Genomic DNA, 13,333 nt, shown 5'->3' with positions numbered 1-13,333 from the left:
CTGCCTCAGCCTCCTGAGTAGCTGGGACTACAGGCAGATGCTGCCACACCCGGCTAATTTTTGTATTTTTGGTAGAGATGGTGTTTCACCATCTTGGCCAGGATGATCTTGAACTCCTGACCTCATGATCCACCCTCCTCGGCCTCCCAAAGTGCTGGGATTACAAGCATGAGCCACTGCACCCAGCATCCCAGAGGTTTTGATAAGTTGTGTCACTATTGTTGTTCTCTTTGAAGAATTGTTCAAATTTTCATCTTGATTTCATTTTTGATCCAATGATCATTCAGGATCGGATTATTTATTTGCATGATTTTGAAGGTTTCTTTTGGAGTTGATTTTCAGTTTTATTCCACTATGGTCTGAGAGAGTGCTTAATATGATTTCAATTTTCTTAAATTTATTAGGGCTCATTTTGTGGCCTATTATATGGTCTATCTTGGAGAAAGTTCCATGAGCTGTTGAATAGAATGTGTATTCTGCGGTTGTTGGGTGAAATTTTGTATGTATATCTTTTAAGTCCATTTGTTCCAAAGTATAGCTTAAATCCATTGTTTGTTGTTGTTGTTGTTGACTTTCTGTCTTGATGACCTGTCTAGTGCTGTCAGTGGAGTATTGAAGTCCCCCATTACTATTGTATTGCTGCCTATCTCATTTCTTAGGTCTATAAGTAATTGTTTTATAAATTTGGGAGCTCCAGTGTTAGGTGCATATATATTTAGGATTGTGATACTTTCTTGTTGAACAGGCCTTTTACCATTATATAATGTCCCTCTTTGTCTTTTTTAACTGCTGTTGCTTTAAAGTTCATTTCGTCTGATATAAGAATAGCTACTCCTGCTCATTTTGGTGTCCATTCACATGAAATGCCTTTTTCCACCCCCTTACCTTAAGTTTATGAGAGTCCTTATGTATTAGGTGAGTCTCTTAAAGGCAGAAGATAGTTGGTGAATTCTTATCCATTCTTTTGTTCTGTATCTTTTAAGTGGAGCAATACAGCCATTTACATTCAATGTTAGTGTTGAGATGTGAGGTACAATTCAATAAGAAATCTTTTAATTTTCTTTATTTTCGCACATTAAAAATGAAATACACTAAACAAATGGTTTTTCATACCAGATTACACATGGGTCCATTCAGACTTGCTCTCAAAGTGCTGCCAACATGACACGTGCTGCCAATACAACAGCTGCTAATGGGGGAGCCCATGTCTTGATTTAAATGCAGTAGTGGGCAGCCTTCACTATGGGAGATTCAGTCTTTTCTGTTCTTAAATTAGGGTAAATGGCATTGGTGTCCATATTTACAGATTTGAAATGTATCTATCCTGAGTAGTTCCAATGTAAATTTGAGACCAGCTGATAGGAGTCTTGGTCTCAGTTTTAAAAAGGGAGGTACAATGGTGGCAGGCTGGTTGCTGTAAACTTGAGTAGTTTCCATTCTTTCCAACATGAACTATTTGCTGCAGGACACACAATCAGACCCTTCCTAGAGGGTTAAGTGAAGTAACTGTAGGTGTCTTTTTCACCATCAACTTGCTCCAAATGTTCTTTCTCAATTAGAATGTCAATGCATTTCTTCATCAGGGACCTAGGGTTTGAACCTGGAGGATAGCTGAGTGAGGGCCTCATCAACTAACTGCTGGTGTTGCAGAACCTTCCTCATCTTCATGATTCTCATGATGGCCATCTGAATCAGTAGTTTGCAGTCTTCCTCAACATATTTGTGTGTGGTTTCTTGTTCCTGCTTCTGTTCCATTTCATTGGCACATTGATGTTAACCCTTAATTTCTAACTTTTATAACCAAGATATAATTTTATTAAGGTATCTGGCTTCAATTCCACCTCATCAGCATTTGCATTTTCATCTTCCAGGACCAAGGCATCTTCTGTGTTGTACTGAAGCAGGATTGCTATCTGGAATGTGGATGCCTGCAAAGTATCTGTTTGTGAAGCAGTTAGTTACTAATTCTCCTTTAGACAACTGATATGACCATGTCAATTTTCAGCCACTGTGACGGCTGGCATAGAAAGCTGTGAATTGCCAATAACTACATTCCAACCCTAAGGGAAGGCAAACATACAAGACTGCTCAAAGGACCAGGACCGAGAGCTCAGCACTTAAATGCTGAAATCTCAGTCTAGGGGTTATGAATTTGTCAGGTGATTTTTTAATTGCTCATTCAGATCTTTGCTCATACCAGTGTCTTGAAACATCCACAGAAGTTTAGAGGTATACTCGAAACCACAAGCTTGCTTTAACTTAGAGAACATGCTGGCTTCAGCAATGTCATTCACTACCTTCCCTTAGGGTTGGAATGCAGTTATCAGCAATTCACAGCTTTCTATGCCAGCCATCACAGTGGCTGAAAATTGACATGGTTACTGGCATCATCACTCGCATCGTCACCGTGGATGAGCCTCTTGGCCAGCATTTTTGCATAGAACTTCTGAAACACGTCTTTGTCCCCTGGGTACTTGAAGACAACCATTACATGACTGAGTGTATCTTCTAGTTCTGCCTCATCTGTGTTCTTGGAACTTTTCCTCAAGAAGGAGTCACAGTATTGAGCCTGTGACTCAGGGGATTTTACTGTATGACTGGGCCATCTTGGTAACCGCATTGTTTGTGAAGCAACCACAAGCCTTGTCAAGAGCAGCCACAAAGCCAGTGTCATTGTTAAATGCAGACATTACCAAGGCAATGCATTTTTTTGAACATCAAGCACAGTCTGTACATACATTTTGGGGTCATTTAAAGCAGCTTCTCAACACTTTTCAGTGGCTAAAAGACCCTGATTATGAATGTGCATCTCCAGCAGTTTTTTCAATTATCCTAGGTCATTCTGAATTCTAGATACAAGATTATACATGTGTCCCAAATCTTCATTTTTGTCAGCATCCAATAAATTCTGAAGTTCTGTGTGGAAAATTTCCAAGTGTTTTTCAATGAGGACATGCTCACATTTCCTTGCTAATTCATCTTGTGTGCCTTCATGAAGGTAAACCTGAACTCTTCATTGTTCCTGAAGCACACAAGCTTCTGCCTTATTCATATATTCAGTAACTGGGTTCTGCTGCAAGAATTCAGTGCTCTCTTTGGCATAAAATCTCTCTGTAACAGAAGAAAAAAAGAGATTCAAAGGAATCTTTATACACTGTTAATGTAGGGCCCTTTGCAAATGCATCATCTTCATTCAGCTCCAATTCCATGTAAGACTAAAACTCCACTCACAGTTTTGTATTGATGGTTTCACCATTTTCTTCCTTTTTGATCAGCTTTGAAGCAGAATTTCTTACCTGTTTATTCAGTGGCCTAAATAGTCTCTACAAGTCACTAATGCAAAGGAATAGATTTCACATATTCCTTTCATCCTTTGTCACATTCACGGTGAACCCAATGTCTATTGAGGTAGGCAGAAATTCCATTCAGCACTTTGCTTGAAAATCAGTAATCTTCCCATTGTTGAGTGTAGAATTTCAGTACACTCTTGTCCATCAAATCTTCTCCATCCTTAAGAAGACTTGTCAAATAATTCTTCAAAAATTACTTAAGCTGTTTGTATAATTCCAAGCCAACGAACTGAGCTCCTTCAGGTGTCTGCGCCTTTTTTGACTTAGAAACTCCAGCTCCTCATGCTTGGTTTGACTGGTGTACCCTAGCACACTAGTTATAAACATGAGGGTGGAGCTCCATGTATCTGGACCTGGTCATGCTGTGTGGCATGTAAACCTGCTGGATGGTGGCTGTGAGGTCATCCCAGATCTGGTCCAGGCCAATCTGCTTCAGGCCTTGTGGGTTCTGGCTCCGGGTTTATGACATCGTGAGGGATGTTCTAAAGTCATGCAGTGCAGCAATCCTTATTCAAAGTGCAGCTAGTTCTCCATTAGATAAAAATATGCAGTACCATTCCAAATTTATTCACAGCAGTTTGGAAAGAATGTCCTTTAAATGTAGAGAGTGAAATATATTGCAGGCAAACACACATCTCCGTGGTACCCAAAAGGCTCCCGTGATGCATCCACCTAGTCCCCAGACCTAGGCCTGGGCAAAACCCGCATCCCACCAAGGTCTGGCTGCATCCCTCAGCCACTGGACTGCCCTGCCTGGAGTTGCATGTGATATGGTGCCTACCTTCTCCTCCCCTGCCAGCCCAGCCCTCCTCCTCCTGCTGCCGCCACCTCGTCCCATAAGTTTTTGTATGCTATGTTTTGTTTTCATTTGTTTCTAAATATTTTTTAATTTGCCTTGTGATTTTTTCTTTGACCCACTGGTTGTTTAAGAGTGTGTTATTTTTGTGTATGTGAAAATTTTTCAATTTTCCTTCTGTTATTGATTTTTAGCTTTATTCTCTATTGTTGTGAGAGAAGGCACTTTAAATGATTTTATTCCTTCTAAATTTATTGAGAATTATTTTTATGAACCAAATTGTAGCCTACCCTGGAGAATGTTTCATGTGCACTTGAAAAAATATATATATTTTTCTGTTGTTTTGTGGATTGTTCTATCTGTCATACTATGTCTGTTATGTCTAGTTGGTTTATAGTGTAATTCAAGTCTATTTTCTTCTTGTTTTCTGTGTAGATATTATATCCGTTATGAAACTGGAATATTCACTTTGAGAGGTCAGGGCAGGCAGATCACTTGAGGTGAGGAGTTTGAGACCAGCCTGGCCAATATGGCATTGGTCTCTTCTAAAAATACAAAAATTTGCTGAGCATCATAATGCATGCCTGTAATCCCAGCTACTTGGAAGGCTGAGGAGGAGAACCTCTTGAACCTGGGAGGCGGAGATTACAGTGAGCCAAGATCATACCACTGCACTCCAGCCTGGGTGACAGAGCAAGACTCCACCTCATAAAAAAAAAAGTGGAATATTGAAGTCTCCAACTATTCTCACAGAAGTGTCTACTTCTCTCGTAAATTCTATCAATAGTTGCTTCGTATATTTTGTGACTCCACTGTTTGGTGCATTTGTGTGTATAATTTTATATCTCCTTGACAAATTGCCACTTTTATCAATATGCAATGTGTTTCTTTCATTTTTATAAAAATTTTTAATAAAAAAATTCAACATCTATTTGACTATGTGACCATAGTCATATTTGCTGTCTTTTGGCTACTATTTACATGCAACATCTTTTTTCATTCTTTTACTTCCAACCTATTTGTTTCTTTGAGTCTAAAGTGGGTTTCTTGTAATCAGCATATAATTGGATCACACTTTAAAATTTATTCTGCTGGTTTCTGTCTTTAATTGGGGATCTAAGCCACTTAAAATATTACTAATAATAAAGAATATACTTCTGCCACATTGCTTTTCATTTTCTATATATTTTATATCCTTTTTATTCCTCAGTTCCTCCAATACTACCTTCTTTTGTGTTTGATTGATATTTTCTAGTGTTCCCTTTTGATTCTGTATCTTTTACAGTTATTTGTTCCTAGAATGTGTATGTTAGTATGCTTAAGAGTGTCCCGTAGGCCTCTTAGGTTCTGTTTATTTCTCTTCATTATTTTTTCTTTCTGCTATTCAGACTGGGTAATTCCAATTGCTCTATTGCTATGGACTGAATATTTACATCTCCTCCAATTCATATGTTGAATTCCTAATTTTTAATGTGATAGTATTTGGAGGGGGTGCATTTAGGAGAGAATTAAGGTCATGAGGCTGGAATCCTCATGATGCAATTATTCCCTTGTAAGAAGAGGAGATAAGAGCTCTACTTTTCTCCATCATGTGAGGATACAGCAAAAAAAGGGGCTGTCTGTAAAACAGAAAGAGGGTCCTCACAAGACACTGAAATTTTTGTCACTTTGGTCTTGGACTTCTAAGACTCTGGAATTGTAAGAAATATATTTTCTTTAAGTCACCAAGTCTATGATGTTTGTTATAGAAGTCTGAAGTGACTAAAATAAATTGGTTAACAAGAAGTGTGATACTACTGTAACAAATACCTTAAAATGAGTTTTGAGCTTCATGCTCTAAAAAGTAGATATTTCCATGAAGGGGCTGCTGAAGACAATCTGGTGAGGCCTGATCAAAATAGGAGAACTGGAGAGAAATCCTCCTTCTTCTTAGAGAAGACATAAATAATCATGAGCAGAATGTTGGTGGAAATATGAACGGTAAAGGCCATTTTGATGAGGTTTGAGATGGAAAAGAGGAACATGCCATTGGAATCCAGAGGAAAGCAATCCTTGTCGTAATGTGGCAAAGAACTTGGCTAAATTATCTTTGTGGTCTAGTGTTTTGCAGAAGATAGAACTTGTGAGTGATAAAATTGGATATTTAGCTGAAGACGTTTCTAAGCAAAGTGTTAAGAATACCAAGGGTGTGGCCAAGCAACTGTCTGTTAAGGAGATTGGTATGGGTGTGAAACATGGACCTAATCAGTACTCCACCAAGAACACTGCCAGTCTGAACAGAAGGAGATGAAAGTTGGGGGGAATGAAAAAAGTTTCTCAGACTTCTTAGAGGCTACAGGACAGGATGCTAAAGCTATTCAGTAGTCTTGTGCTATTCTAGAAGATGGGGGGAACAGCCCCAAAGGCAGTTCAGAGATTATCAGGGACATCATCTCAACTTCAACAGGCCAAATATCCTCCAACTAAACCATGAGGGTGAGGTCACCTGGAGCCATGGTAGCACAACCCTACCTGGAAGAAATTTGAAAGTAAGATCCTTACATGGTAGAGCCCTTGGGGTTTAGTTTCTCTCTGACAGAACCCTGGGGGAGAGACCACAATTCTGAGAGCCCTTGGGCATAACCCCCATGCAGTAGGGCTGGGTGGGCACAAGTCCTGCTCAACCTAGCCACAGCATGGGTGGATCTCTGCAAAGCTGTGGGGGTGACATTTCCACTCCAGTGGTCTTGGAGGGCAGAGTATCAAATGAGAAAGGATTATTCTAGATTATTCTTGAGCATTAAAGTCTAGTGGAATTTGCTGTGATTGGTTCTGGATGTATGTGGGACTCATCACCTCTTCCTTCTTTCATTTTTCTCCCTTCTGGAATGGGAATATCTACCTTGTGCCTTTACCATCCTGTATTTTGGGGTTTGGGGGCCATTTTGGGATACGTTTTGTACTGACAGATCATAGTTATACATATTTTGGGTACATATAATATTTTGATACATATATACAATGTGTAATGATCAAATCAAGGTAATCAGGACATCCAACACTCAAACATTATTTTTCTTTTGTATTGGAACATTAATATTTTTCTTCTAGTTATATTGATCACAATAAATTATTGCTAATCATAATTTTCTTACTGTACTAATGAGTACTAGAACTTATTTCTCCTATTTATTTTTGTACCATTAACCAACTTCTCATTATCCTCTCCTCTTCCCTTTTCTTCCCAGCCTCTGGTAACTACCATTCTACTCTCTACTTCCATAAAATCTGCTTTTTTAGCTCCCAGATAGAAGTGAAAACGTATAATATTTGTCTTTCTGTGCCTGACTTATTTCAATTAACATACTGACCTCAGTTCCATTCCTGTTGCTGCAAATGATAGGCTTTCATGCTTTTTAATGGCTGAATAATATTCTGTTGGGTATATATACCACATTTTCTTTATCCATTCGTCCATTAATGAACAGTTAGGTTGATTCTGTATTTGGCTATTGTGAATAGTACTGTAATAAACATGGAAGTACATATATTTCTTTGATATAGTATGTTCTTTCTTTTGGATATACACCAAACAGTGAGATAGCTGAATCATATGGTCATTTTAGTTTTAGTTTTTGGAGGAACCTATATAATGTCTTCCATTATGACTATATTACTTTACATTCCCACCAACAGTGTATGGGTATCCCTCTTTCTCTGCATACTCACCAGCGTTCGTCCTCTTTTGTTCTTTTGATAATAGCCATTCTAACTGGGGTGAGTTGATATCTCATTGTGGTTTTGATTTGCATTTTTCTAATGATTAGTGATGTGGAGCACTTTTTCATGTACCTATTGGCCATTTGTATGTCTTCTTTTGAAAAATTTCTATTTAAATCTTTTACCAATTTTCAGATTGGATTATTATTATTATTATTGCTGTTGAGTTGTTTGAGTCCCTTATATATTCTGGACTTTAATCCCTTGTCAGCTGGATGGTTTGCAAATATTTTCTCCCATTCTTTATGTGGTCTCTTCACTTTTTTAAGTGTTTCTTTCTCTGGACAGAAGCTTTTTAGCTTGATGCAATCCCATTTGTCTATTTTTGCTATGGTCACCTGTGCTTTTACCTGTGGTTTTTGTGCTTTTACCTGAAGCATTTCCCCAATGTTCTCTTCTAGTATTTTCATAGTTTCAGGTTGTACATTTAAGTATTTAACCCATTCTTTTTATTTTTGTATATGGTGGAAGAAGGGGTTCTATTTTCATCCTTCTGCATATGGATATCCTGATTTCCTCATACCATTTATTAAAGAGACTGTCCTTTATCCTTTGTATGCTCTTGGCATTTTTATTAAAAATGAGCTGACTGTAAGTGTGTGAATTTTTTTTTTTTTGGTTCTTTATTTTGTTCCCTTTGTCTGTGTATCTGTTTCATTTTTGTTGGGGGTGGTTTTTTGTTGTTGTTTTGTTTTGTTTTGTTTTTGGGGTTTTTATGCCAGTATTGTGTTGTTTTGGTTACTATAACTCTGTAATGCAGTTTGAAATTAGCTTTCAGCTTTGCTCTTTTTGGTCAAGATTGCTTTGGTTGTTCAGGGATTTTATGGTTCTGTATGAACTTTAAGATTTTTTTTATTTCTGTGAAGGATGTTACTGGTATTTTGATAGGGATTGCTTTGAATCTGTGGATCACTTTGGGTAGTAAAGACATTTTAACAATGTTAATTCTTCCAATCCTTGAGTGTGGAATATCTTTCTATTTTCTTATATCCTATTCAATTTTTTTTAACCAGGATTTTATAATGTTTCTTACAGAGATCTCTTCTTTCTTTCATTAAATTTATTTATATGTTTTGTTTCCAACTATTGTATATGAGATTGCTTTCTCAATTTGTTATTCAGGTTGATTGCATTTAGCATATAGAAACACTACTGATTTTTGTATGTTAATTTTGTATCTGCAGCTTTACTGAATTTATTTATCTGTTCTAGGAGTTTTTTGTTTGTTCGTTTGTTTTGTTTTGTTTGAGACAGAGTCTCAGTCTGTTGCCCAGGCTGGAGTGCAATGGCACAATCTTGGCTCAATGCAACCTCCACCTCCTGGGTTCAAGCAATTCTCCTGCCTCAGCCTCCTGAGTAGCTGGGACTACAGGTGTGCGCCACCACGCCCAGTTAATTTTTGTATTTTTAGTAGAGGCGAGGTTTCACCATGTTGGCCAGGATGGTCTCAATCTCTTGACCTCGTGATCTATCTGCCTTGGCCTCCCAAAGTGCTGGGACTATAGGCATGAGCCACCACGCCTGGCCTCTAGGAGTTTTTGATGGAGTCTTTAGGTTTTTCTAAATATAACTTTATGTCTTTGGGAAAGAAGAATAATTTGACATATTCTCTCCAATTTCAGTGCCTTTTATTTCTTTTTATTGCCTAATTTCTCTGGCTAGGACTTCCAGTACTATGTTGAATAAAAGTGGTGTAAGCGAGCATTCTTGTCTTGTTCCAGATCTTAGCAGAAAGGCTTTCAATTTTTCCCTTCCCAGTATGATATTAGTTGTGGACTTGTCATGTATGACCTTTATCATGTTGAGGCTTGTTTCTTCTATATTCAGTTTATGCAGACTTTATTTAATTAATTAATTAATTAATTTATTTATTTATTTTTTGAAATGGAGTCTCACTCTGTCACCCAGGTTGGAGTGCAGTGGCGCGATCTTGGCTCACTGCAAGCTCCGCCTCCTGGGTTCACACCCTTCTCCTGCCTCCAGCTCCTAAGTAGCTGGGACTACAGGTGACTACCACCATGCCCTGCTAATTTTTTGTATTTTTTTTAGTAGAGATGGGGTTTCACTATGTTAGCCAGGATGGTCTCGATCTCCTGACTTCGTGATCTTCCCGCCTTGGCCTCCCAAAGTGCTGTGATTACAGGAGTGAGCCACTGCGCCTGGCGATGCAGGCTTTTTTTTAAATCATAAGAGGATGTTGAATTTTATTGAATGCTTTTTTAAGCATTATTGAAAGGATCTTATAATTTTTCTCCTTAATTCTGTTGATGTGACATATTAATTTGCATATGTCAAACCATCCTTGCATCCCTGGGATGAGTCCCACTTGATTATGATGAAAGATCTTTTAAATTTGATGTTAAATTTGGTTTACTAGTATTTCCTTGAGGATTTTTGCATCTATGCTTATCAGGAATATTGGCCTGTAGTTTTCTTTCTGTGTGTGTGTTTCTGTCTGGTTTGGTATCACGTTAATGCTGGCCTCATAGAATAAGTTTGGTAGTATTCTTTCCTTTTTAACTTTTTTGAAGAGTTTGTGTAGCATTGGTATTCTTCTTTAAATGTTTGGTGGAATTCATCAGTGACCTCAACAGGCTTTTCTTTGATTGGAGACTTTTTAATCTTGCTTTGGTTTCATTACTCATTATTGGTCTGTTCAAATTTTCTGTTTCTTCATTGTTCAATCTTGGTGGGTTTTTATGTTCAGGAATTTATCAGTTTCTTCAGTGTTTTCCAATTTTTTGATGAATAATTGTTCTTAGTAGTCCCTAATGATCCTTTGTATTTCTGTGGTATCATTTGTAATGCCTCCTTTTTTATTTCCAGTTGTATTTATTTGAGTTTTCTCTCTTTTTTTCTTTAGTCTAGCACAGGTTTGTCAGATTTGTTTATTTTTTCAAAAAAAAAGCTTCATTTTATCTTTTATACATTTTTAGTTTTAATTTTATTGAGTTTTGCTCAGATTTTTATTATTTCATTTCTTCTACTAATATTGAGTTTGTCCAGTTCTTGCTTTTATAGTTCCTTGAGGTACATCATTAGGTTGTTTATTTGGAGTCTTTCTTTTTGTGTGTGTGTTAGATGTTTATTGTTATAACTATTTTTGCTGCATCCATTAGGTTCTGGTTTGTTGTACTGCCATTTTCATTTTTCTATCCTGAAGAATGTTCCATGTGCTGATAAGAAAAAATATACTGTGCATCTTGGATGTAATGTTTTGTAAATGTCTGTTAGGTCTATTTGCTCTAGAGCACGGTTAACTCCAAATTTTCTTTCTTTCTTGATTTTTCTGCCTGAATAATGTCTTCATTGCCAAAGTGGAATTTTTCCTCCTATTATCACGTTGCAGTCTATTTCTTCCTTTAGATCTATTAATATTTGCTTGTATATTTGGATGCTCTGGTGTTGGGTACAATTCGTTTCCTATTGTTATTTCCTCTTACTTAATTGATACCTTGATTTTTATATAATGACCTTCTTTGTCACTTTTTACAATTTTGACTTAAAGTCTACCTTAACTGATGTAAGTATAGCCATTCCTGCTCTTTTTTGGTTTATTTTTTTATATTGCCCACTCTTAACAAAGTGTTTTAGTTATTATTTTTTTAGGTTTGTCTTTTATCTTCTTATTAAAGATAGAAGTGGTTTGAATATAATTGTTGCAATATTAGTATAGTTAGTGTCATTTTCTTTCCATTTGAAGAACTCTCTTTAACATTTCTTATAATGACAAATTTCCTTAGCTTTTGTTTGTCTTGGAAAGTCTTTGTAGTTCCCTCATGTCTGAAGGATAACTTTGCTGAGTACAGCATTCTTGCCGGGAATTTTTTTCTTTTGCACTCTGAATATATCACTCCACTCCCTCCTGACCTGTACTACTTTCAGGATCCCTCTTTGTAGTTGACCTTTGTGAGTTTAATTATAATATGTCTTAGGGTATTCTTATTTGGGTTGAATCTAATTGGTGACTTTTGACTTTACTGTACCTGGATATTTATATATTTATATAGGTTTGGAATGTTTTCTATTATTATTTTTTGAATAAGCTTTCTACCCTTTTGTCTTTCTCAGTTATCTTTTTAACTCCAATAACTTGAATGTTTGCTCTTTTGATGTTGTGCCATAGATCCTGTTAACTTTGTTTATCCCTTTTCATTCCTTTTTATTTTTTTCCTCTCTAATTGTGTGTTTTCAACTAGTCTTTCTTTGAGCTCACTAATTCTCTCTTCTGTTTGTCCAGTTCTGCTCTCAATTCAATTTTCGTTTCCTTCATTGTATTTTTTCAGCTGTAGGATTTCTGTTTTTTAAATATTTTTATCTCTTCGTTAAGTGTCTTTGATAAATTTCTGAATTGATTCTCAGTGTTTTATTGAAGTTCATTGAGCTTTCTTAGAACAGCTATTTTGAATTATTTGTCTGAAAGATCACACATCTTCATCACTTCAGGGTTGCTTTCTGACACATTAACCATTGGATAAGCCATATTTCCCTGAATGTTCTTGATGCTTTTGTAGGTGCAATAAAGTCTGCATGTTGAGGGACTAGGTATTTGTTTTTGTCATCACAGTCTGACTTTGTCTGTGCCGGTCCTCCTTTAGTGGGCCTTCCAGGGAATCCAAACTGACTGACTGTTGTGTTCTCTGAGCTGTGATCACTGCAGCCATCTTAGCACTAGAGAATGCTCTAAGCCTGGGCCTGCTGAAAGTCTCACAAGGGCTCTGAGGTTGATGTGGCTTTCTGGCCCAGATAGCCCTGGGAAAAATCCAAGGAGGACTCTGGAACTGTGTAAAACTACTGGCCAGCACTTGAATCTAGAAGACTGTTCCAGTGGCCCAGACAGGGATGTCTCCCAGCAGGTCTGTGCACAAATGGGATAGGTCCCTAACTGCAGCAGGAGAGTCTGGATTTCAGACTGAGCCCCTTCAGAACCTGCTTTTGGGTGCCCAAAAAATCATATGTTAAAGTCTTAATCTTCAGTGGGATGGTATTTGGAGCGGGACTTTTGAAAGTAATCAGGTTTATGTGAGGTCATGAGGGTGAAACACACATGATGAGATTCATACACTTATAAGAAAAGGAGAAAACTAGAGGTCTCTATCTCTATTTTCCATTAAAGATACAATAAGAAGGCAACTATTTGTAATCCAGGAAGAGGGCCTTCAACAGAATTCAACTCTGCTGGCATTCTGAAATAAGATATCTAGCCTTGAGAGGTGTGAAAAATAAGTTTCCTGGTTTAGCCACCCAATCTATACTATATTTTGTTATAGTAGCTTGAAATGACTAAGACATCTATCTTCATGTTTGGTGATTGTTTTATCTGCCAGCTTATATCTTCTATTGAACCCCTCTAGTGAATTTTTTCTTTTAGCCATTGGCTTTTTCAACTCCACATTTCTATTTTCTTTTTCTCCCTTCTTCTTCTTCT

General features: G+C 37.3%; 1 protein-coding gene and 1 pseudogene across 1 annotated transcript in view; one reads left to right on the top strand and one right to left on the bottom strand.

The window, feature by feature from the left end:
* CCDC192 (coiled-coil domain containing 192) overlaps window positions 1-13,333 on the top strand; it is a 254,994-nt gene that overhangs the window by 71,497 nt on the left and 170,164 nt on the right. The gene's annotated exons all lie outside the window — the stretch shown is intronic.
* Window positions 1,494-3,819, bottom strand: LOC140709995 (cullin-1-like; annotated as a pseudogene).

This window comes from Chlorocebus sabaeus, chromosome 23 (assembly GCF_047675955.1).
Source record: "Chlorocebus sabaeus isolate Y175 chromosome 23, mChlSab1.0.hap1, whole genome shotgun sequence".
NCBI classification, from domain to species: Eukaryota; Metazoa; Chordata; class Mammalia; order Primates; family Cercopithecidae; genus Chlorocebus; species Chlorocebus sabaeus.
The sequence above is the reverse complement of the archived record's forward strand: the minus strand, read 5'-3'. Positions and strand labels throughout refer to the sequence as shown.